Source organism: Cyprinus carpio, unplaced genomic scaffold (genome assembly GCF_018340385.1).
Source record: "Cyprinus carpio isolate SPL01 unplaced genomic scaffold, ASM1834038v1 S000006459, whole genome shotgun sequence".
Lineage (NCBI taxonomy): Eukaryota > Metazoa > Chordata > Actinopteri > Cypriniformes > Cyprinidae > Cyprinus > Cyprinus carpio.
The window spans coordinates 345,476-371,671 of record NW_024879140.1 but is presented as its reverse complement, the minus strand read 5'-3'; the positions used below and the strand labels follow the sequence as shown (position 1 = coordinate 371,671).

Below are 26,196 nucleotides of genomic sequence, written 5' to 3'. Positions count from 1 at the left end.
GTGCACATGTGCATTCTTCATACTTGAATCTGATTTGACCTTGTGACCATTATTAAACTATATGCCTATGGCAAAACAGGTCAAAATCAGACTAGCTACAAAAGGAGACAAGTTTAAAAAGTGTTGGGTCACTGTAACACAAAGGCAAGGTCTACGTCACACATTATATAATTTACAAATACTTGGACTAATTAAAATTTGATGTTTTTGAAAGAAGTCTCATTCTCATCAATGCCTGCATTTATTTGATTAAAAATACAGTGAAAATAGTAATTGATTTCAATTTAAAATGTAATTTATTCCTATCATGGCAAAATTGAATTTTAAGCATCCATTACTCCAATCTTGATCCTTTAGAAATCATTAAAAGTTATTTTAAATCGAAAAAATAAACATACTGATTTTACATTATTTTAACGAACAAACACAGCTTTGGTGAGCGTAAAAGACTTCTTTTAAAAACTAGTATGTAAATGAATGTGGTAAATGTACAAAAAATGACTAAACTGAACGGGATCAAGATTGACAGGAAGCATACACAGAGGTTTATAAGCGTGGTAGTGGTTCCTAAACCTCCTGCCAAGTGTGACAGATTTGCACATCTGCTTTGACGCGACTACTGACAAATCTCACTCCCTTCTGTCAATCAAAGGCTGAAAGGCTGTTTCATTTTGGTACAAACCATTTAAAATGCTCTTTCCGTCGACCTGACGGTCGGTAAAGCTTTACAACCTACTCTATTTGTCAATCACAGATTTGTTATCATCTGGAAGATGACTCCAATCAGTCTCTCTTTATTTCAAAGGGAAAAAAGTGAACACACCAGCAGGTGATTTTGTGTTCTACTGCTTCTCAACGAGCTTTTTGATTCTGTGTCCATGAAAGCCAGGAAACAATCAAGTTCATGTGGTTAGCAAATGGTAACCTCATATTTCATACTGTAGAGATCACTGTTACGATAAAAGCTCCATGACATTCGATGGATCATCGATGAAAGTTGCTCGCCTTAGAAAACAAATTGCTTTTTTCAGCCATTATAGACATTAAAACATCCCTCTGTGAATTTCTTTTGAAAAACAAATGGACAAAAACCACAAAATCTAATTTTTATCACCACAGTTATTAAGAGTGCATGTGCACTTGAAATTGCTTTAGAATCTGCCAAACCAATGTAAATGTTAATGAACTTTTTAAGATGGTGCCTGGACTAAGAAGTCTAGTCCATATTGCGGACAGCGCTTAACTTGTAGGTTTTTCTTCTATACTGGTACATGCGCTCAGCTGTGCTGACCTGGTGCCTGTCACTCGTTTATGTAGTTGTCCTTGGTGTACACTGCCAGAAGGCTGACCTTACGAGCCAATGTTCACCAGTAACATGGAAAAAGGTTGTCAAGACAACAGGGACTCTTGATGCAGTTCCTGTGTGTCGGAGGGGTTCTCAAAGTAATAGCACTCAGGATGACCATTAAAACCGACTGAGTCTATGTACAGCAGCCCCTGGATCAGACAATCCAGCTCATCCAACTTCAGCAGCTCTAGGTCTGCCATCTACAAAGAAAAAAAGAAGTATTCATGACTACTCTCATTGCTCTGAGCGTACAAGTTTCATCCCTTCAACATATTTCCTGCCGACAGCATTTTTATTAAAGAAAAAAAAATATCGTATGCTTCAACTATCAAACGTTTAACAGTTAAGCCTTTATCAAACCGACAGAAACCTTAATGTGTCAGAATTTTAAAAAATATTACAGTTTTCAACGGGGTGTTAATATTCGAAGTACTAAATCAGGAGCTTCACTCAAAAAAGGTATATTATCAGTAATTGATTTCTGAATGAAGGGTCGTGTGACAATGAAGACCAGAGTAATGGCTGCTGAAAAATCAGCTTTGTCATCACATTTAATAAATTACATTTTAAAGTATATTACAAATATTTTCTAAAATATATATTTTTAATGTAACAATATTTCTAATTTTCTAATATATATATTTTTTTTACTGTATTTTTTTACCAACATGAAATCTCATTGGTCCACCATTGTCAAACCAGTTTGAAAACCATGCTGTGGTCCATCTTCTTACTGTTCTGAAGTCGTTCTCAAACTTGTATGCCCCGCCACCAGTGAGCGTACAGTGTGGTATGCAGGCTGGAGAAGTGCGTATCTCTGCCCCATCTGGATGAATCTGTGCATGGCAAGCGGTAGGTGGGGAAGCGGATGAAGTGAAGATTCCCTGTCACTGACCGCCAGATTGTCAGTTGTGTAGCTCCAGATGTACATCACACGGCCGGACCGGTTTTGCCATAGGCCGTGTTGGAGTTAGGTACCTGCGTATGCTCTTCAGATTCTCCACCTCTTCCAGCTCCTCTTCTGCAGTGATGTCCTTTGGCTCGAAGTAAACAAGCTTTACCTAAAGTACCCACCGATATCCATTCCAAACCATGGAAAAGCTAGAAGAGATACAGAGACTGATCATAATGATTGTATAAGTTGTGTTCCAAAAGATAAACTAATAAACTGGACTAGCGACTAAAACTACTAAAAAAAACCCTCAAAGTACACAAAATAAGGAAAAGGTTAGTTAAAACATTTTAAGAACAACAACTTGACCAATACGTTGTTGTGTATACAATACAGTTCAAAAGATTTTCTCTCTTTTTAAATAAATTTATATATTTTTTATTCAGCAAGGATGCATCAGATTGATCAAAGTGCCAGTCAAGACTTTTAAATTCTTTTTTATGTAGTTTGTATAAAAAGAATTCTATTTTTAAAAAATGCTGTTCTTTTCGTACTTTCTAATCACCAAGAATCCTGAAAAAAAAGCACCATGGATTACCACAACAACGGATACTTAAAGAAATGTTTCTTAAGCACCAAATCTGCATATTATAATGATTTCTACAAAAGAGAGCATGTGATGACACTCAAGACTGGAGTAATGGCTGCTGAAAATACAGCTTTGCCATCACAGGGATGCTACATTTCAAAATATACTAAAATGGAAAACACTTATTTGGAATTGTAGTAATATTTCGACAATGAAATTTTTCTTTGTATGTTTTGATCAAATAGAATTCAGCCTTGGTGAGCATCAGAGACTACTTTTAAAGCAGCAAAACCAAAAAATATATATAAATAAATAAAAATTCTTACCGACCCCTAACTTTTTACAAGCAAGTAAGCAAAATTCACACACATTGCAGAAGCAGGCCAGACAAAGAGAGGCAGTCACTGCAGCAGCTAATGAAGAGTTGGACAGTTACCGCGGCAGCAGCCATGAGGCTGCAAATTGCTGTTCTAGGATGCTTAGCAGGTGAGAATCACACACTAAGACAGCATAACCAGTGCAAAAATGTTCAAACAGATGCAAAGGCCTGGCTCTATAATTAAATACATATCAGTACACAGAAATGTCAATTTGACCTAAAGTACAGCGCAGTTGTCTAACAAAGCTTATCAAATAATAGGTAAATCATTACTGATATGACTCTTACATCTGGTCTGGAAGAATTAGGGCAGGTCAGGGACACAGATCTGAACTTGAATAGCCTGGCAGACGCATATCAATCTGTGACTAATCAATCAGATTTATGACTGACCTGCCAGGTATAAAGACACTGTCAGCTGGTGCTGCACAGGTGACCTGCCTGTAACCAGAACGCTCTCTGCTACTACATCATCTCAAATGACTCACCGCACTTCTTTCCCCCACTAATTTAGATCTTGGCATATGCTGGGGAAGGATATTTTGGACATCACTCTTATTTCAGAGAATGCAATCAAGCGGAACGAGAGGCCATCTATATGAATAATACTGCGTGCTCTGCTTGCATAGTTTAAAAACCACAGGTGAAATGCATGTTATTTGAACTGAAAAAAATGCAGAAGAATATCCTAGACAGGGAATGAATGAATGTTACTTCTTCCATTGACCTGAATGACCTGAGCCAGAAGCAGCAAGTGAACAGGGGGGTGTGACAGTGGTGTGACATATGACATCAAACAGCCCATGTGGGTGAAAGGTCTGTTTACTTCCCCCCGTCAGCCACGCATGGAGAGGGAGAGAGAAAACTGGCAGGCGCAAGTGTGGTCCATGTGAGGGGGCCTGGGAAAGGCGAAGAAGTGGCGAGAGAGAATGTGACCAAGAGAAGGAGAGGGGCTGATAGAGAGAAATTGTAAATTGTAACAATATTTCACAATATTACTGTTTTTGTCTGCATTTTTGATCAAATAAATGCAGACTTGATGAGCATAAGAGACTTTGTTCAAAAACATCATAAACAGTAATGTGACCAAACTTTTGACCATTACTGTATGTAAATAAAAACATCCACTCACTTTCAACTGCTTTTATTTCCAACAAATGTATTAATATTTGTAAATATTTGTATGAACATAAAATGCTTCAACAACTGAGACATCAAACAAACATGTTTCACAGATATTTGACAAACAGAAATGGAGTAATGAGTCCCTGGACAAAGGGGGATCAATTTCAAAAGCAGCAGTCAGTATCTGGGCTGGCCTTCAGCAGCTTTTATAGTACTACAGTGCATTTCATCCTCAAGTTCTCGAACACATCTGGGGGTTCATATGGTCGTGTGGTTTGGCACTGGAGGACGATCAGTTGTCCATCCTGTCTCCCTGAAGCACTGTCTTAAGTATCTTAAATTACAGATGATGGCTTTCCTAAAGACAAAAGTAGAAAAACAATTATTTAATTTAATGCACAATATTTAAAAATAATACTATGATTGTTTAATACATCTGTATATGTTGGAATTAACATTAGCCAAGCTTAATAAGTGATGAAATGTCTGTTACACAATAAAACATTCAAGTTGACAGTATAAATTTCTGTAACGTATTACTCACTGCATTTTTCAGCTGACTAGATAGCAAACAACTAATGTGAATATCCCACATATAACACTTAGCAATAAAACAGAAATAAAAAGTATGCATCAGAAACTTTTTTTTAAACTTCCCTATTATATCATAGGCGAAAAATAGTATGTGAGGCGCAGTAGTATGTCTGAATTCATAGTAAGCGAAAAGTACCTGGATGACCTACTGCTTCCACCCGGATTCTGAAGTGCACATTCGATGGAAATTTTACTACACCATGAGGCCAAGGGAAAGGATTTATGAATGGCAGTGCAAGCAATGTAACTGTCACGTGACAGTAACAACATGGCAGATGTAGTACGTCTGAATTTCATTCATACTACAATAATAATACCCATATACAAACATAGAACATACTTTTTTAACAGTTGTGAAGCAAATTCAAATTCAAATGTAGTACCATCTCAGATAGTACGCAATTTCAGATGCACCATTGGCATTTTTTCAATACACACAAACCAAAATGCAATGATGACACACAATGCTAGCTTAAATTATGCTGCAACATTCTTGATGAGTTAACATAAAGAAATACATATAATCAACTGAAACAAACAAAAAACATTTACTTACCTAAATTGAAATGTGTTCTGTATATCCTAGAGTTGCTAGTTGTTATCCAGCCTTCTTGCTTCACTGCTGCAATCCAGGTGTTTCTCAGAAATCTCAACACTTAAATTTCGGAATGTTAGTTCCGGACCAGAGGGAACACCCAACCACCGAGCAACAAGAATCTAATTTTAATTTTGACATTTTAAACACCAGGTTTAAGTAAATTAACGCAATCCCACAGCACATTAATCAAAAAGCATGTGTAATTTAATTAAAATCATGAAACTTATAAATTTTCACATCAATTTAAGTTTAACAAAAATTACATGTTTAGAGCCCTATGAAACGTTTTATTTTTTCACACCATATTTTTTGTTACCGAATTCCGTGTTTTAGCATGTCTAACTATTTGAAGGCATAACACAACTTAATTTATTCATTTATTTCTTAAAGTAGCCTTCTCATGAATTTTTGTTTCAGAAATTCTGTGTTGTGCATTTACATTTTTCTGGTTATCAAATGAAGGCATAAAACATTAGTTTCATTTATCTTTTAATTATTGAAAATAATGTCGCAATTTGATTTAAGTGTAATGCCCTACTTTTGATTAATTAATTCAAAATTTGAGAAATTCCATGATATTCCGTGTTAAACTGTGAATTCCATTTTTATGACTGGATTCCGCAATTCCTTCCGCATCGCGTAAATCATAGGACCCTACATTGTGGGGCACCATTGAGCAGCAGCCAAGCATCATAACAAAAAATGAACCTCAAGGTTGATCTAGGTAAATGTGTGCAGAAATGTATAGGGCCCCAATCCTATATTTTGCCTGGGGGACCCCAATTCACTAAATCCACCCCGATGAAGACCACTGAGCACCTGGCACCCATCAAACTAGAACAGAATAAATGTGTCCATAGCCAAATTTAACCTTATTTGTCAGAGCTACAGTCCCTTACTAGAAGGTACTGCAAAAGCAGACAAAATATACATTCCAATGCATCTTTAAACAGTTTTTCTGATTATGAAAATCTAATCTAATAATAGGGTCTTTTTTATTCATAAATATCTAATGCCTATCCACTTTGTGTGCTTTTGGTGTGTGAATCTGAACAAAACCACTGAAACGAACATCACGAGAACAAAACCCTGTGGAAGACAGTCCAAAACTTTGTACTAACAGCATCCAGCTGTTATTGAAAAAAAATTATATATATAATAATAATGAAAAAAAAAAAAAAGTATTTTTTCCATTATTTCACTATTCTTATATATCTCTTCTTGTACTTTCTGGACAATTTTTAAACTTTGCATTGCCAGCACTTCTTGTGTTTTTTGCCTCCATATAATAAATTTCTGGTTGTATCAGTCATTTGTTGCCTTTGGATAAAGGCATCTTCTAAATGAATAAATGTAAAATGTCAGCTAATAGAAGTCTTTACCAACTGAGAAAGAAATATCTAAATAAAATCTATGGTTAATACATTAGTCTAAAATATTGCTTATCTGGTAAGAATACATTTCAACACTATTGAGTATATTTAAAAGAACAATAAAACAATAAAACAAACCATTGCTGCTATGAAGATGTTACTACAACACACAAAAAGCAAGGCTAAAGCTGAGGAATGAAGACAAGCTGGTCTGGCATGCAGTCTGACACAACTAAAGGCTCGCTGAACTGTATGAATGCTGTATTAAGCGTTCAGTTTTCTGCTCCCGTTACCTTTGGCAACACAAACTAAACCTGACACCAAGTCACTTTATTTTACAACATACATGCACTTTAGTAATTACCAAAGAAAATAAATTATATTTTACAGTGTCACCAGAGTATGCTGCAATGAAGAAGAAGGAAAAAAAGAAGGAAAAAGAAAGAAAAAAAAAACCTATCAGCAATTCAAGGAAGTAGGTTTTTAACAACACCACACATGGATGAGGTGATGCAGCGCCGGCGCTGTGGTGGGGCATTCGAGGGCCGTGCCCCCCCTAGCGGTCATTGATGCCCCTCCTACAGGCCATGGCGTGGCCCAAAAAAAAAAAAAATCCCGTTTAGTTATTATTTTAATATTAAATGTTCAAACTGTAACTTAAATTAAATAAAATAAAAAGAATGGGAAAAATGCATAATGTGGTTGTTCATGGCACGTTACTAGGCCAAGTGTCATGGTGAATGCTTATTGGTCGCCGAGTAAACTTGTTACATTTGATTTGCAGCGCGCACGCAAAATCCATTATTTTATTTGTTGAAGCACAGTTTGGATTTTCTGTATTTTATTTTTTTCCATTTCCTGTATTTTATTTTATCTTTATCTATTTCTCAAGTTCTACAAAATTTGCATTCTACGCAAATCAAAAACTAAAAAATCAGTTAAACCTTATACCTTGTGTGAGTGGCTCATTATTGTTGTGACATCCTTATTCTCTGCAGGCGAATTTTAGTCTTCTGATTTAACTGGTCCATACGCAGACATTTGTGTGATGATGTTCAACTCGTTTTATGAAAAAAAAGGCTTAAGTTTTTCAGAAACATCTATCTGAAAAAACTTTGTCTGATTTTTTTTTTTGCGGTTTTTCAAAGCTTCAAACTGATTCAGTGTTTTATTTTTGTCGTCGTAATTTGTTAATTATTTAAGTATAAAAAATATATAGCTATTTATTGTAGGGCTATTTTATGTTTTTTTTTTATTTATTATTATTTAGCCTATATTATATTTATATTATTATTTTCTGTCCTGTTCTGTTGTTTAGGCTATCTGTTCTGGGCCGGGTTTCCCGATAACGATGTAGCCTAGCCTATCTTAGCTCTTAAAAGCGCTCTCTACGTGCAAGTTTATGAACGTTAACCGCAATTCCTCGCGCGTTTCCCAAAAATATACATTTTCCCAAAAATGTAGGCTACTGAACTCGTAGAACGCGAGAATACGTGCTACTTGAGTCGCTGTCCATTCGCAAAGTGCTGAACTAGGCTATACTAACCTTATATGGAATCATATTCTGACACGTTTAACCTAACAATCGTCATCACAACAGATGACGATTGTTGGGTTAAACTGTTCAGAAATATGATTCCATATAAGATTAGTATAGCCTAGTTCAGTATTAGGAATCAAGACAGGTAAAAAAAAAAATAAAAAAATTATATAATGACATTCTATATAGATAGATCATTGGAGCTAACTGACTCTTGCCGTATCCGGTCGGCAAAACAGCAAATTTCAGCGCTGTCTTCTGTTCCTCTTTTTAGATAAAACCCAAGTCTAAATCGTTCATTGTCATTTCTATATAGATCTTTCAGATTTAGGTCTGGATTTCCATGCTACTATGATGTTGCCAATGCGTCAAAAAATATTTATCAACGACAGTGCCCCCCCGCCGATGATCCAATGCCCCTCCAGTCGATCTGCTCTGACGCCGACTCTGAGGTGATGTCTTACCTCGCTTCCTTGAACACTTCAACTTCATGCTGGCAGTCCGAATATATTCAGGTTTAAACAAAAACGCCCACAACAGGAGAGCCCACGGGCAAAAACGCAATTACTAGTTTAGTTTGGTTTTGTGATGGCATTATAACTACACTTTCAAAGCTGAATTCTTAGCGTCGCTTTTAAATAAGTGATGAAAAAAAACGGAGAAATTCTGCCTAGTGGAGGGTGGGGGCCCTTTAAAGCGGCCACGCGAAGACAAAGTCAGGAGAGCTGATTGGTCGAAACGCGTCGAGCCTTTCCATCAGGAGTGATGTCAGCACACCTCCTGACTTCACAACGACCAATCAGAGAGGCGAGAAGAACAATCTCAAAGGTTTCCTCAAAACAAAAACCACTCTTCGGAAGCCAGGTCCAAGACAGCACTGAGATAATGACAGTTGGTCTAGGATTGGGTCCTGAGAAGCATTTCTTTAAATGCCAGACCCGAATAATGTTCATGTAACGTGCTGAACGTTCGAGAAGCGTTAAAAATGTGAATGTCATCCTTTGCTGAAACGAAGGGGAGCGCCTAATTTAAACAATCTGACAGGGTTTCTTGCAATACTATTCACACTGACACTGCTACCGAATCTACAGCGAGACCGGTACAGTCACTGATCTATAATATAGAACAGTACAATATCATTAGTATATAGTATAATATAGTCATATAAGTTATAGATCAGTGGGTACAGTTCGATTTCCGAACCAATGACTCTTAAGAGTCGGTTCTTTTTAGTGATTCAAAAACATACTGTGCGTCCAGTGTAGTTCGATTGCCGGAAAAATGACTCTTGAGAATCGGTTCTTTTTAGTGAGGAAAAAAAAACAAAGTTGAGTTACAGACATCAGTTACTGATTAATCTGACTTGGTGGACCGCAGATTATTATAACCCAACTACTGTGTAATACTTAAAAAAAATTGTCAACATTTATAAAACTACATGTTCTCTGGAAATTTGTACGTTAATTACCTCACAATTTTGGCAACGTGCTTTTGAGGGCGGTAAATTAAATCAAATTTTCATTTATTTCTGCTCAAAAGTACTAAATTAAAGAATCGATCAATTCCTTAAGATACCGAATCCTACTTTGGACTCTTGTTCAAAGATAAGTAATTACCTGAGGTAAAATTGTGAGGTCTGAAGTCGATATGATATCTGAAAATACCTTACAAGAAATTAATTCACACATACATTCAGTGCCGGTTATTGTCTCAAAAACGAGGGTAACTAATATATTGTGTCATTACACTGGCAAAAAATAATTTTAATCCAAACAAATCGCCGAGTGTAAACATTGACATGGTCACGTCCTGTGTATTTTAGGGCATTACTGCTCATCAGACACTGTTGAAATCAAATGTACAAATATTATCTAATGAAATCTGAAGGTGTTTGCGACTATAAACTTACGCGGTCTGTTTTTTCTTCGCTGATTCCATTCTCCTCCGCAGCCGACACCTCTCTTGCCGGGGGAGCCGTTGGTTTGAGGGTCCTGGTGGAGATGCTGGTGATTATCGTCAGTCGGACTGAACGGGCTACAGCTCCGTGGCTCAGCTGTCGCCGGAGTGCCTTGTGCATGCCGTTTGTGCAGCAAGGACCCGGTCCTTTCTGATCCATCATTGATTTGGCCTTGTCCATATTTTCAATGTATAGCAAAGGGGCTACAGCTTAAGGCTGGAGGCGACCCTCTCTTCCTACGGAGACGGTTGGATGTGTTCGCGCTCTCGAGATAAGAAAGGGCTCGTGGCTAATGGACCTACACCAAACCTCAGCACAAGCGATTTACACCCCTCTCAAACACAGATAATAAACAGACAAGCCTCCTGTTTTACAAGTTTTTTTGTCGGATACTAAAGCGAAGGAGAGTAAAAACCACGTGGAACCGCCCGATGTCGCCGTCGCGTCTCTAATTGTCGGTGCATACTTCTCTCACTGTAGGCTCTGGCGCTGCGTGCAGCCACCCCTGTCAACACAACCCGGCTCCATGCACGTCACCGGATGGATCCTACAGACAAGCAGCGCAAGCAGAGGTTTGCGCGCGCATCGCACTCACACAGCCATCCCTCTATCCGCTAACAGAAAACAAAGTACAGACTATCGTTCACGATCGTTCCTCACATTTCACGGACAACTGTTCTATTATACTACATTCTTCCCTTCGCCCGTTTGCGTATTCGGCATTTCGCCCGCGTCATCTCTTGTGTTATAGATGATCACCATCTAGTCTATCTATCTATCTATCTATCTATCTATCTATCTATCTATCTATCTATCTATCTATCTATCTTCAGTTTCAAATGAATCATTTTAATGAGTAGCAATTGAAAGCGATTTCTCTCAGCATGAATATGTGTGGGGTGAATGGGGTCAAAGGGGGTTTCAGTTCAGTGGTTCTCGGGTATCAAGTGTCATGGAGGTAAGGGAAGGACATTAGGAAGAGACGAGGGGTTCAAACTAGTTAATTATTAACCGAAATTTACATTTATTATAAACATAAAATTAATCAAATAAATTCGTTTTTAATCTCTGATGTGTCTTCATGCTGAAATAAAAATACAGACATTCCCAGGTGACGAACCTACACCTATCACAGTTTTCAAATAGTAGAAAAACAACTAAGCACCTTTTTACTGATAGCCTTCTAACAATTCTGTTCTTTATTTTCAATCGTGTTTTTGTTTTTTGCAGCAATCATAAATATTTGAGGAATTTGATTTAGGTTTGATTATTAACCATAAGACAAAGAAAGTATTTATTATTTTTTTGTTTGTTTACATAGGCGTCATTAATTGAAAATTTTGTTTTCTTTTTTGTGATTGCACTCACTTGGCTTGGCCGCAATAAGGGGAAGAAAGAGTGACGATCGACTGAGTGTAAGAGAGAGAGGCAAGTACCACATTAATCAGGAGGCAAAGAAGTAAATTACCATCACCAGTAAGTCTCCAATCACTACAGTGTTGACTAGCTTTGGACATTCCAGTTAGCTTCAGAACGGCTGACAAATACTAAAAAGTGTTAAGGAATAATTGCAACATCAAATGTCATTTCACTCACTGTGTGTACATTTCTGGAAAATACTGTGGGTGGTACTTTTCAGGAGAATGGATACGTGCTAAAATAGCATTCAGGAAACTGCAGCTAATGTGACATCAGTGACCTCAACCACTTGGAAAGAACAGGAGAGAACTGAACATCTCTGCTATACATTAATGATGTCATACATTAACAATTGAAAAACGGTTTTTTATCTATGAAATAAAATGCAAAAGCAACGGCTTTAGTTGGGCTCAGGATCAAAAGCTGCTAATGAGAAATTGAAAAGTCTGTTATCCAAATAACTCCAAGTCAGGCTTTCCCTTGGTTCCGACAAAAAAAAAAGTTATTTTTTATTCTTTTTTTTATGTCCTTTTTAACCATGCATATAGATTTTAAAACAAACTAAATGATTTTACAACTACAGAGGATTTTACTTATTATAGCCTTACATCAAAACCAGTATCGACTCCTTTCATTCATGATTTTGTGATACCGCTTATCTGATGGGTAGGGCTTTTGTTTTGGGTTTTTTGCACAAAGCAGATAGACTGTACCACTCTTACAATCAAAATGAAAATTAACAAGGACAGTACATCAATCAAGCTTCCTGATGTTTGGGTATGTTTCAAAGCTTTTCAACGATACTTTGTAGATTCAGTGTTTCTTTAATATGCAAACATTCAATTTTTGTGCTAGACTTCTCCTTTGTCACATTTTTTCTCATCCACTTTATATTAAAATGGGGGTACACACAGAATGCCGCGGTTTTTGACAAGACTGTTTACCAAGGTATTTCAGTACTGTCCCATGCATAGGCTTTACCTGTTTTGTCTATATTTAGAGTGTCAATAATGTTCTATAAGGCATTGGACTGAGGTACTCTGTGCTGAACAGCTTGTCCTTGGGTACGTTTTCGATGGTAGGGCCGAGACAAATCTGTATTCACGGTTCCAGGATGCAGGAAACACAGGCACAATTTTAGAGCGCATGCCATTTAGCCTAATGGACAGGTTTCTGGTGGCCGTGTTTAAAGGCAGCTTTGGAGACATCCTATGGCTGTACCATCCTCAAAAAGCTGAAGACAGAAATATATAAGCCAACAGAGATGTAAGCGATGGTGGACATTGGAAACAGATACAGTCCCAAATGCGACTGCAAAACAACTCTAGATGCACGTAGCTGTAATCATACTGTATATTAGTATGTTTTAAGTATTTGGGCCCTGCTCCAGAAAAGTAACATCATATTTAAGCTGATTATTCTGAGATACAGACTTGAATGGTGATAGAAAATATTGTGGAAAATGTGTGCATGAGTTTCTGTGCATTAGTAAGCAGAAAATTATAAGATAAAAGTTACATTTGCTTCAGTTGAACTTTCTGTTACCTTCTGTTTCTGTACAGGCAACTTTATAAATTCTCAGTTTTCCACATGAGCTCATCTGATGTTGACAGCTAATTAAGATTGGTTATTGACAACTCACCTGGAGCCATATCTTGTTCAAACCTTATTTTCTACATTACGAATAGAGAGAAACACTTGCTCTTGGCTTATGCTTAGATACCTACCATTGTCTCCTATAGATCCCACTCTAGCAGTCATGTTTACAATGATGCCACTGTGCTGTTTCTCTTTCTCTGGGGAACTGTTGGCCAAAGGCGCCCCTGTTCCCTTCTGAAGCAATGAGGGCAAAATACTTAGCGTATCACCAGTGGACCCACTGTATTAGTGGTCCAAAGTGGAAGTGTGTGCCTGAAGGGGGAAAGGGGGGTGGAAGTGTTAGAAAAAATGTTACATGTCAAAAAACATTTGAATATACCCCACAAAGTATGATTTCCGTATTGATATAAAAAAGGTCCGCTGGTCACCTGAGCGGACACGTCTCGTAAACTTGTTTCTCCTTTACCGGACGGATGAAGCATAGCTGAAGAATTAATGATCAAATCCACTTTCCCAAAGGCGGTTTTGACACTCTCAGCCGCTCTCTTGATGTCATCTTCCCTGTTGACATCCCAGTTTCAGATACAGTCATCCTGTCCGCGTGCTGCGCGCTGCAGGGCTGCCAAATGTTGTGCGGCGTCCGGGTTTCTGCATGTTGCGATCACGGCTGCCGGAGATTTGTTTAAGAGTAGATATCTGCAGAACACCAAAGCCCAGACCTCTGCTCGCACGCCCTGCACGAGACTTTTCCTGCGGCCATGACTTCTTACGAACCGAGCTGCACCTGAGAATTTGTAGTTGCTGCTGCCCTCTATAGGAGGAAGGTAAGAAGGACACTTACACAACCAACTGGATTTTGTAACTTGGGAGATTCGTACCAGATGGGTAATTTTAATTTACATGGTATTTTAAAACAACAACAAATGGAAACGCGTGTTTTTTAGGTAGTAGGTTAAGTATTAGGCCTACATAGTTTATCAATTACGATTTTATAGAATTAAGATTTATATATAGGGCCTATTTATATTATTGGAAATTACGATTAATACCCAAACAAATACAAAACAAACTAGAAATACTATATATTTGCAAGAATAGGGCTACTATATATTATCAATAGAAGATCGCGAATGTAGTAGCATAAAGCAACTGGAAGCAAAACATACTTCCGTGTGTTTCGAGTAAATGAGCCTATATAATTTGCTCAACAAATTTTATATGTTTGATAATGTATTTATCGAACAAAAATCGGCAGGAGAAAACAGAATTGGCCGCCTATGTGGTTCTTTTATTTTATTTTAATTAAATTTTTTTTCCCATAGGGGGCGACAGTGCAGCTTGTTTCTAAAGGAAAAATTCATTGATTGTACTTACAAAGAAGCAAGAGTTCTGTTTTTCGTCTGGGTTTTATGTGGAATCATTATTTTTTTGTTTTCTTCTCTGGGGCATGAATCAGAGATGGTATGAATGATAAGTGATTTTCTGGGGTTTGTCATTAATTGCCATTAATCTACTGGCCTCTCAAATATTACAGACAATGGGGCAGATAAATCATGGACCTTCAGAGTGAATAACACACACATTATTTTTATGATTTTGAGCTATGTTTATGCATTTCCATAGGCCTATTTGTTTAAAATTTATGTGCCGTTTTCAATTAAAGTGTCCTAATTGGTTATCACTTTGAATTACATTTTTATTTAAAGTTGAGTTATAAATGATATAGGGCTTGGGATAAGGCAATATTAATATTGGCAATAGTTATTTGATTATCACAATATTCACACACAAAATTGTAAATATCCATGTTTCTACTAGTGTTAAAAACCCACCCGTAGCAGTGCAGGCTGTAAGACCAGCACTCTTTTTTAAATAATCAATAATGAATAATAAACAATTTTGTTACTTTAATATAAAATATCAATAATATCAATTCATGACTATTATTAATTTGGTGCTGTGAGGGAAAAAAAACTTACAAATGTTACTAAAGCTTTGGTTGCACCCTGTTAATGCTTATAAAAATAACATGATAAACTCTCTCTCTAAACTCCCTCTCACTCAGTTTTTTTCGGAACATGGTGTGAGAAAATGACCAACGAATGATCTCTAAAATAGAGAAATTAGCCGCGCGTCAGTGACTGAACGTAATCGGATGCGATCACTCATTGCGCGCGCAGCTGGGATCTCGTGCCATCATCAGGCGCTCTGAAAAGTTCGTGGATAAAAGGTGCACGGATGGTGCTGGCAATACTAACAGATTGTTGTCACGCAAAAACCACGGGAAACTATGAAGTCCTTTATGGGCGAGGAGCGCGCGAGAGGAGGGCAAGTTTGGGGAAAAGGGCTAACGGCATGATGATCGTTTTTTTGAGGTCCCTTTTCCCTGGGCCCATTCAAAATTGGCACGAGTCTGGAGAGTGGCAGGGCTGCGGGCTCCGGACCTTGGAAATGAAGCCCTTTCCCGCTCCCCGATCCTTTTGGAGATATGGAGATGGCGAACGGCACGCGCTCGTGGAGCAGATCCTTAGTACGGGGAAGCGAGAAGGTGCTGATCCGGGGGAGTGCTGACCCTGGGTGACGCCATCACCATCTGCGGGAACCCGCTCGTGGTCATTCCGGTGTTTGTGAAAAAGCTACGGCAACCCCCCCACATCTTTACGTGTCCTCGCGTCGCGGACCTCTCCGTTGCGTCGCGGTGATGCCGTTCGTCAATCACGGACTGACGGGGGCCGACTGGATTTTTTGGGAAGTTCCCTTTTGTAAAAAGTATTTATAGGGCCCTGGATGGTGTGCGCACCGGTCCACATGGGCCCTCTGCGTTATTAGCATAGACCGTTTAGTATTGAGTATTGATATTGTTAGTGATTATGGTCATGATAATCAAGATAATATCATGAAAAAATATTTGGCAACACCTTACCAAAAATTGTAAAAGTACATTGTTATCATTAGTGAAATATTAGGTATAGAACTAACAATAAACCCAAAATTTACAGTATTTATAATTTTTTTAATATGAAATTTTTAATAAAACCCTTTTAACATTTAATTCAAGTACATTTAATTATATTATACAAATTAAATTTAAATTATACAACATTTATAATTTAAATAATTTAGAATGGAATAACTTTTTTTGAATTATTTTGAAAAAACATGAAATTTAAAAATGAAAAACCCCGTTTTATAAATTTGTATTCTAGATTGAATAAGCTTAATTTTAAAAAAATATTTTTTTTAAAATAAGCCATTATTCATGTAAATGAATATTAATAATTATATTTTTAATAATTTTAATTCTATCTAGAAATCTGTTGTTTGTTTCTAAAACATTAACTAATGTTTTAAAAGCCTGAAGTTTTATTTTTTTGGTTTTAACTTTGTGTGGCAAGAATGTTTTGTGAAATGCAAATGTTTTAGAAATTGATTATTTGGGTCTTGACTGTTTTGATCAAACCAGTCAAGAAACTGAATAAAGTCTATATCAAATAGCTAAAAACCTATGGCACAAAATAGTTCATGACATATTTGTTATAACATATAGCTGAAGCTTTTTTGTCATGATAATATGACTTAAAAAAGTCCTGTATTATTAGTTATTATGTATTTTCCCTCCATCACAGGTACCTTGGAAACACCAGACCCTAACTTACCCCCGTGAGGAGAACGGCTGGGTTGGCCAAAAACTGTTTCTCTCTGTATGGCTTTCTTTCTGCGTCAATCCCCCTTGCCGCCAGTCTTTGGCTGGGCGCAGAACGGAACGATGACCCCCGGGGCTAGTCTGAATTTGCCAGGACTTTGGCTACCCCCATTTACTCTACAGCTGTTGCATTTTACATCCCATGACTGTCAGCTGGTCATGTATAACCGATCTACCGGCCGCCAAGCTCAGTGCTGCCAAACACACCATCACTGGTTCCCCGGCCCGGTCAGGGGGGGAAGAGGAAGGGGATGAGGTGGAAGGAGCAGAAGGGAGGAAAACACGTGGAAGGGATTGCGTAACCATTGGGAAACAAGCTGCAGAGGGAAGTGGAAAAGTGTGCGTTGTCTGCCCCGACTCCTGCGAGGAGTCGGCAGGAGAAGCTCGGCCGCAGGGCATCTCCATATTTGCGGGGAAAAGAAGGCGGGCGGCCACACTGGGGTTGTGGTAAGGGGCCACCGCCCGCTGGCTTCCATTCTTTTTCCTTCCACTGCCCGCCCCTTTATCTGGGGAGGGGTGTCGCCAGTCCCCCCTTTGGGGGGGGGAGGAAGCTGTGGCTGGGCTATGCCAATCACTCATAACCCTTTTTTCTACGCTTTCTTTAACGGAACGCGATCACCCCACCGAAGCCCGCCAGCCGCCATTACCGCAATTAACCGAGACTGCGGTCGCTGGCATGAGAGGCCCCACGCCTGAAAGACCGGAGGGGGTTCTGGGTGACCTTTAACTGTGCACGAATAAAAAGTTTGAAAGTCAGCATTTTTGGCAGGAACTCACAGTTTAAATGGTCATGATGGCATTAAAGTTGTGTTGTGTTTGGACGCAGTACCTTCACAGTCAAAACAGTGGTCAAATTGAACGAAGGCGTGCATTATGGTCTCATCTTTACTGACATAGGAACACAATCACTGACTTTAACCAAAGTAGAACAAGAGAGAAAAAATGCATAGAGCTGATGTATCACATAAAGTCCGGCTTCTGTTTCAATTTAGATATTCTAAAACAGAAGTATATATATATGAATTTATATACAGGACATGCTTATATTGCACGATTAGTAAGTGATTCTGGATACACACAGATCAATAGAACTGTAGTAGGAGAAGTCTGTTTTAGATTTACCCATTATTTGTAAAAAAACGAAAACCACTCAGCCTCGAGCTTTAAAAAATGTATATTGAGCCATGAGAAACCCCTTTGTCAACTGTCAGCACCTGTTAGTTCACTAAGTGTGATTCATCTGTGTCTGAATCTTGAGCCTTTGTGCTAAAACACACCAAAGAAAAAACATTTCTATTTTCAGTCTGCACACGCACACTCTGTATAAAAACCACAAATTGTTTTTATGCGTTGATGGAAAGCACATTAAAGCACAGATCTAATGTCAGCTAAGCTTCTTTCTGCAGCTGTGGTTAAGCCAAAAGGGAACAGGATGTAATCTGATCACAGATCAGTAATTAAGCTGGGATTCTGATGAGATTGACTCTGTGCATGTCTCTTTTTTGTAGGCAGCTATTTTTATAGTTCGATTCTGCTTAGATCTTATGATTGATTGTATGTCCTCTCACTTCGTGAGGTTCACTCTTTGTGTTCCCTCACAATTACTGATGCATAAAAATATCCAACAAATTTGTATTGACTTTTTGTACTCACTGTATGTCTGCCTGTGTAAATATTAAAAGCAGATGCACAAAAATGTAAAGAGACCTATTCAATGTGTTTTATTTTTGAAGTAGATGTTTTAATGTCACTCCTTGGCTACATATTTTCCTTGAAAATTGGAATTTAAAAGATAATTTTTAAAATTTTTTTGGGGAAAATTTTTTCATTTTTACACCTTTGAATCAACCTCAGAACATTGCCAGATCTATAGAAAATTGCTGCCCAGTTATCTCACTCATTACAATTTTTTCCCAATTAGGATGCCATTTCTATGACTTCACCTTGAATATTGAATACTTCCAGGCAAAAGGATAAATGAAGGATAGCGGAGAAGGGAATGAAACCAAAACAAAGTGCAAGGGAGGGTTCCCATTCACTTAGAATCACTAAAGCACTTTTTTATGATTTTTAAAACTAATTAGTTTCCCAGTCCTTGAGGCCCCGTAGGAATTCTATTTTAAGGGTCCAGGGGTGTCTACCTGTGACAGCTACCTGCCGCTGGTGAAAAAAACCATCCACAGAGAGGATGCACTTCCTGATGATGATGGACCTAATTTCACACCGGTGTTTCACTCAACATGAATCTGCTCTTTGGGCCAGAGCAGTATTGTACGAGCTCCTGCTGACACATTGGGAAAAATTTTTTTTGCCTACTGTGCTTAAGAAAGGGGAAAATAAAAAATAAAGGCTGAAGCCACAGTGGCAGATAGACTGGAGGACTGTAAAATTATAGGTCAGAATAATTCCCTCACATTTCTCCCCCCAAACCCTGTGAAAAACCTTTCAGCTGTAAGAGCGAGAGAGGTAGTAATCACCTGCGGGCCCTTTTTTTGTTTATTTTTTTATTACTTGTCTAAATTTCCCCTTTTTTTTCCACTGGGCGTTTTTAAGTTCTCTCCATCCATCATGACACCTCATCAGTGATGAGATTTATTGCAGATTATTTTACTTTCCATTTTTCCTTATGAACACTAATCTTAGATTTTTTGTGCATAAATTGATACATTGGAACCAACCTGAATGTAATTCTAGAAAATCACATTATGGTTAGCTAAATTATTCCACTGAAATACCTTTAAAATTTTCTGTGAAGCTAATTTGAATCCTTAGCACTCATACTTTGTCAACTTTTTAGTGTTCATCATTCAGAGCAGAATGGATAATAATCATAACTAGAATGTACATTTCCTGAAGAAAATGTGAGTGGTGCTTGCAGTGGCAAAACTCGGCCCTCAGTTGCTTAGGTCTTTTATATAGAGTTCATAGCCTGGTTTTCTCTTAGCTAATCACTATTAATGCTTGGCTATTCACTGCTAGCTAGGCTAGCATGTTGGAATTCAGTTGCTAGCATGAGTCAAAGAGCCAACTGCGCCATGTCTGTCACGATGTTCACAGTTCAGAGATATAGGTCCTACAAAGAAACGGTTGCTAGGGTACTCTGTTTGGTTGCTAGGGAGTGGTCTGACAGCTCCCAATGACTGATACTCAAAGGCAGCTTGACAGTCATGCGACCCCATGTCTCTCTGATGTTTTGATGCAGAGAGATGGAGGTCTTGCCAAAGCGGTTGCTAGGGTACTCTGTTTGGTTGCTAGGGAGTGGCTTGGCATCTGTCAATGATGATACTCAAAGCTGCTAATATAAACTGGAAACCCCATGTCTGTCTGATTTTGGTTGTAAAGATATAATACTTACTAAATGGTTGCTAGGGTACTCTAATTTGGTTGCTAGGGAGTGGCCTGACAGCTGCCAGTGATGATACTCCAAAGGCTGGTTGCCAGTATGAATGATATAAACCAACCCTTATGGCTTTATGACATTCAGATTTGAAGATATCCCTATGTGCTTTGGGTTGCTAGGGTGCTCTAAATGGTTGCTAGGGCGTGGCTATGAACTTGAAGGTGATTCGTGATTGGTCTTTTGCTGCCCCGAATCAAACGAGCCCCTCTTGTTTCTATGACGCACTTCTATCCAAAGATATTAATTTGATGTTTTTTCAATGTGGAATATATGGGCTTGTTGCTAAGGGGCCGTAAATGGTTGCTAGGAAGCGTGGCTTGACTGCTTCACAATGATCGTGACAGACTGATTGGTTGCCTGGATTAAAATGAGCCCACCCCATGTCTCTATGACATTGTGATCCGAGTTATGTTCAATGCAAAACTCCTAGGTAAGAATACCATAGTAGGAAAAAGCAGCTGGCTGTTTCATGGGCGATCCCTCCCACCATAGTATGTCTATGGGGCAGCACAGGGGGGAGCTCTTGCTGGGGTACAACTTATACCCCCACTGCGATTGTATGTTCTGCGCTGGCCTGATGTACCTCTCAAATGTGGTGATTCCACAAGTTTCTGCGAAATTCTCTCGAGACTCTGATCAAGTCAAAGTTGGCCGCAATGCATTGTCTATCTGATTTTTGGGCGTGTTAGCGGTGTCTGCGAACATCGTCACCTTGATCGGCTCTCAAAGTCTGCTTACACCATTCAGTATGAGCCGCCTGATTGGCGTAGCCACTTTGGGGCTGTGACAAAAACTGTGGGACTAGTTCTGGCGCTTGAAATTTACTGAATAATAATAAGAACTAGAATGTACATTTCCTGAAGAAAATGTGAGTGGTGCTTGCAGTGGCAATACTCGGCCCTGTAGCCACCCATGATGTCTGTGTGAAGTTGTGGAGCCGAGATATAAGTAGTTTATATTGATTTATAGTTTGCTAAGGTACTGAAAATTGGTTGCTATGGTGTGGCTGTATAGTATATGGGGTGATATTTAAAATATTTGCCAACCTGAATCAAAGCGCCAGAACCAGTGTTTCTATATTGTTGTTTTACTGAGATACAGCTTTTAAATGTTGTTAAACAGACATGAGGTGTTTACAGTGGATTTACTAGGGCGTGGCTATAAACTGGTTATGTCACTTTCTGCCAGTTCTTGATGAGGCGAGTCAAAGAGAGCCACTCCCAAGCCTCTATGTCTTTCCTGATCCAAAGATATGATGTCAGATAATTTTCCAATAGTGAAGTCTATGAGATATTTTTCACACATTTTTTTAGCCAGCTGTACGAATATAGTACATCTGATTGCTCTAGAAAAGTCATAGCACACCTCTCCTCAATAAGCCGCTGCGATTTGACACCTCATTCATGGTTCTCACGACAAACAGTGCAGGAGGAGTAAGCGTAAAAGTTTTCAGAGTGAATAGTAATAGTAACACTAGAATGTACATTTCCTGAAGAAGAAATGTGAGTGGTGCTTGCAGTGGCAAAACTCGGCCCTGTACACGACCTTGATGTCTGTGTGAGGATTGTGGAGCCGAGATACAAGTCATTTATATTGCTTTATGGTTGCTAAGGTGCTGAAAATGGTTGGTATGGTGTGGCTGTATAGTATATGATGTGATATTCTGGACTATTTGTCAGCCAGATCAAAAAGCAAGAACCAGTGTTTCTATATTGTTGTTTTTCTGAGATACAGCTTTAAATGTTGTTAAACAGTTGCTAGGGTGTAAAGTGGTTACTAGGGAGTGGCTATAAAGTAGTTATGTCACTACTTGCTTGATATGATAGAGCCAGAATCAAAGATGATCCCAAGCCTCTATGATTTTCTGATCCAAAGATATGATGTCAGATAATTTTTCCAATGTTAAGTCTATGGGATATTTTCACAAATTTTTTTCTCCCCAGCTGTCTGAGAATATCGTACATCCGATTGCTTAGAAAAGTCATGCTTGCACCTCTCCTCAATAAGCCATACGATTTGACACCTCATTCCTTGGGTCTCGACAAACAGTGCAGGAGATGTGGCCTTAAAAGTTTTCAGGAATAGTAATAGTAACACTAGAATGTACATTTCTGGAAGAAAATGTGAGTGGTGCTTGCAGTGTAAAACTTCGGCCCTCCAGTTGCTTAGGTCTTTTATAGAGTTCATAGCCTGATTTATCTCTTAGCTAATCACTATTAGCATGTAGCTATTCACTGCTAGCATGACTAGCATGTTTGGAATTCCGTTTGCTATAGCATGGAGTCAAAGAGCCAACCGCCATGTCTATGCGATGTTCTGATTCAGAGATGCCTAGGTCTTGCAAAGCGGTTGCTAGGGTACTCTGTTTGGTTGCTAGGGGTGGCCTGGCAGCTCCCAATGATACTCAAAGGATGCTTGACAATATAAGCCAACCCCATGTCTCTGATGTTTGAGCAGAGAGATGAGTCTTGCAAAACGGTTGCTAGGGTACTCTTTTTGGTTGCTAGGGAGTGGCCTGGCAGCTCCCAATGATGATACTCTCAAGGATGCTTGACAATATAAGCCAACCCCATGTCCTCTGATGTTTTTGATGCAGAGGTGGGTCTTGCTTGCAAAATGGTTGCTAGGAATTTACTCATTTTGATTTGCTAGGGAGTGAAGCAGCAGCTAGAGGAATGATGGCTGCTCAGTATGAATGATATAAACCCAACCCCATGCCTTTGAGTATTCAGATTTGAAGATATCCTCTATGCTTTGGGTTTGAGGGTGGTCTAAATGGTTGCTAGGGCGTGGCTATGATCTTGAAGGTGATTCCTGATTGGTCGTTTGCTGAGTCAAGCAGGCCACCCTCATGTTTCTATGACACTTCTATCCAAAGATATACATTTCATCGTTTTCAATGGAAGTCTATGGAGCTTGTCCACTAAGGGGCCCTAAATGGTTGCTAGGGCGTGGCTTGACTGCTTCCCAATAATCCTGACAGACTGATTGGCTGCCCTGATTAAAATGAGGCCACCCCCTGTCTCCTGTGACATTGTGATCAGAGTTATGTTCAATGCAAAACTCCTAGGTAAAGAAGTACCATAGTAGGAAAAAGCGGCTGTTTCATGGGCGATCCCTCACCCATGAGTATGTCTAATGGGGCAACTTTGGGGGGCTCTTGCGCCCCAGAGTTACAACTATACCACTGTGGGGTATGTTCTCACTTACAACCCTGATAGCCTCTCAAATGTAGTGATTCACATGTTTCATAGAAATTCTCTCACCAGACTCTGATCTGTCAAGTTGAGCAATGCATTGTCTATCGCGATTTTTGGTGATGTTTCACCCGGTTAATGCGAACATCGTCGCCCGATCGGCTTATAAAGTCACCAGCACACCATTCGAATAGGCATACGGTTGGCCACTTTTGGTCTGTGACAAAAGCCTCTTGGGGACTAGTTCTGGCTTGAGAGCTATCTGAGAATCTATAAGAAGAAAAGAAGAATAATAAGTATGTGAGATAATACAGAGTGATGCTTTGCCCATACGGCAAGCACCACTAACTAGAATATACATTTCCTGAAGAAAATGTTGGTGGTGCTGCAGTGGCAAAGCACAAGCCCTGTAGCCACCCTTGATGTCTGTGTGGTTATTGGGCTGAGATACTTAGTGAACTATATTGCTTTATGGTTGCTAAAGGTGCACTGAAAATGGATTTGCTATGGTGTGGCTGTATAGTATATGAGGTGATATTTAAAGCCTATTTGCCAATCTGAATCAAAAGCAGGAACAGTGTTTCCCCTATATTGCTGTTTTGCTGAGATACAGCTTTTAAATGGTATGAAACAGTTGCTAGGGTTCTAAAAGTGGTTGCTAGGGGTGGCTATGAAGTAGTTATGTCTTTAAATATGGACTGCTTGAGTAGGCCGGAGTCAAATAAGCCCCTCACAAGCCTCTAGACCTTTCTGATCCAAAGATATGATGTCAGATAATTTTTCCAATGTTAAGTCTATGGGATATTTTTCAGACATTTTTTCGCCCGCCGTCACGAATGTAGTACATCGAATATATAGAAAGTCATAGCACACCTCTCCTCCAATGGCCGCGTTTGGCCACCTCATACATGGGTCTACAACAAAGGGAGTGCAGGGGAGGGTAGCGCCAAAAGTTTTTCAGAATGGTATGGTAAAACTAGAATGTACATTTCCCTGAAGAAAATGTGAGTGGTGCTTGCAGTGGCAAAACTTCGGCCCTCAGTTGCTTAGGTATTTTTATAGAGTTCATAGCCTGATTTATCTCTTAGCTAACTAATCACTATTAGCATGTAGCTATTCACTGCTAGCATGACTATCATGTTGGAATTCAGTTGCTAGCATGAGTCAAAGAGGCCAACCGCCATGTCTTTCACGATCTTCTGATTCAGAGATATAGGTCTTGCAAAGCAGTTTGCTAGGGTACTCTGTTTGGTTGCTAGGGAGTGGCCTGACAGCTCCCAATGTGATACTCAAGGCTGCTTGACAGTACTCGCCAAACCCATGTCTGTACATTGTTCTGATGCAGAGATATAGATCTTGCAAAATGGTTGCTAGGGTGCCTCTGTTTGGTTGCTAGGGAATTGGCCTTGCAGCTCCCAATGATGATACTCAAAGGATGCTTGACAATATAAATAACCCCCATGTCTCTGATGTTTTGATGCAGAGACATAAGTCTTCAGCAGGTTACTAGGGTACTCTGTTTTGGTTGCTAGGGAGTGCCTTGGCATCTGGGAATGATGGCTGCTTTCAAGTATAAGATGATATACACCAACCCCATGCCTTTATGATATTCAGATTTGAGAGGAGATGTCCTCTATGCTTTGGGTTGCTAGGGTGGTCTAAATGGTTGCTAGGGCGTGGCTATGATGCAGAAGGTGATTGGTGGTGGGTTTGTTGCCCTGAGTCAGAGCGAGCCCACCCTCATGTTTCTATGACACTTCTATCCAAGATATTAATTTGATCTTTTTCAATGAGAAAGTCTATGGGCTTGTTACTAAGGGGCCCTAAATGGTTTCTAGGGCGTGGCTTGGCCCTGCTGCACAATGATCCTGATGAGCTGATTGGTTGTCTGGAAGTAAAATAGGCCCCACCCCATGTCTCTATGACATTGTGATCCAAGAGTTATGTTCAATGCAAAACTCCTAGGTACCATAGTAGGAAAAAGCAGCTGTTTCATGGGCGATCCCTCACCATAGTATGTCTATGGAACAACTTTAGAGAGCTCTTGCGCCCCAGGGAACAACATACCCCACTGGGGTATGTTCTCGCCACAACCTGATAGCCTCTCAAATGTGGTGATTCACATGTTTCTGCGAGAAATTCTCTCTCAGACTCTGATCCGTCAAAGTTGGCCATAATGCATTGTCTATCGATTTTGAGACGATGTTTCGCCGTTATCCTGACATCGTCACCTTGATGCATTATAAAAGTCATAGCACACCATTCCCGAATAGGCAGAACGATTTGACACCTCTTTTCTTGGGTCTGTATTGGTAAACTGCGGGGCTAGTTCTGGCCTTGAAATTTTATGCGGAAGAAGAATAATGGAAAGAATAATAAGTATAATGAGATAATACAAGTGATGCTTTGCCGGCCAGCACCACTAACTAGAATGTTACATTTCCTGAAGAAAATGTGAGTGGTGCTTGCAGTGGCAAAACTCG

At 39.2% G+C, this 26,196-nt stretch overlaps 1 long non-coding RNA gene and 2 pseudogenes across 1 annotated transcript; all 3 read right to left on the bottom strand.

The window, feature by feature from the left end:
* Nucleotides 1-10,575, bottom strand: part of LOC122143602 — a 16,453-nt pseudogene extending 5,878 nt beyond the window's left edge.
* On the bottom strand, nt 4,553-5,967 carry LOC122143604. The gene is made up of 3 exons (XR_006159257.1): nt 5,484-5,967; nt 5,064-5,120; nt 4,553-4,691 (listed from the first exon to the last, which is right to left on the bottom strand). It is a non-coding gene; the product is annotated as an uncharacterized LOC122143604 (long non-coding RNA).
* Nucleotides 10,576-12,627: 2,052 nt separating the features above from the next.
* LOC122143601 lies at nt 12,628-24,623 on the bottom strand (annotated as a pseudogene).
* Between the last annotated feature and the right edge of the window lie 1,573 nt (nt 24,624-26,196).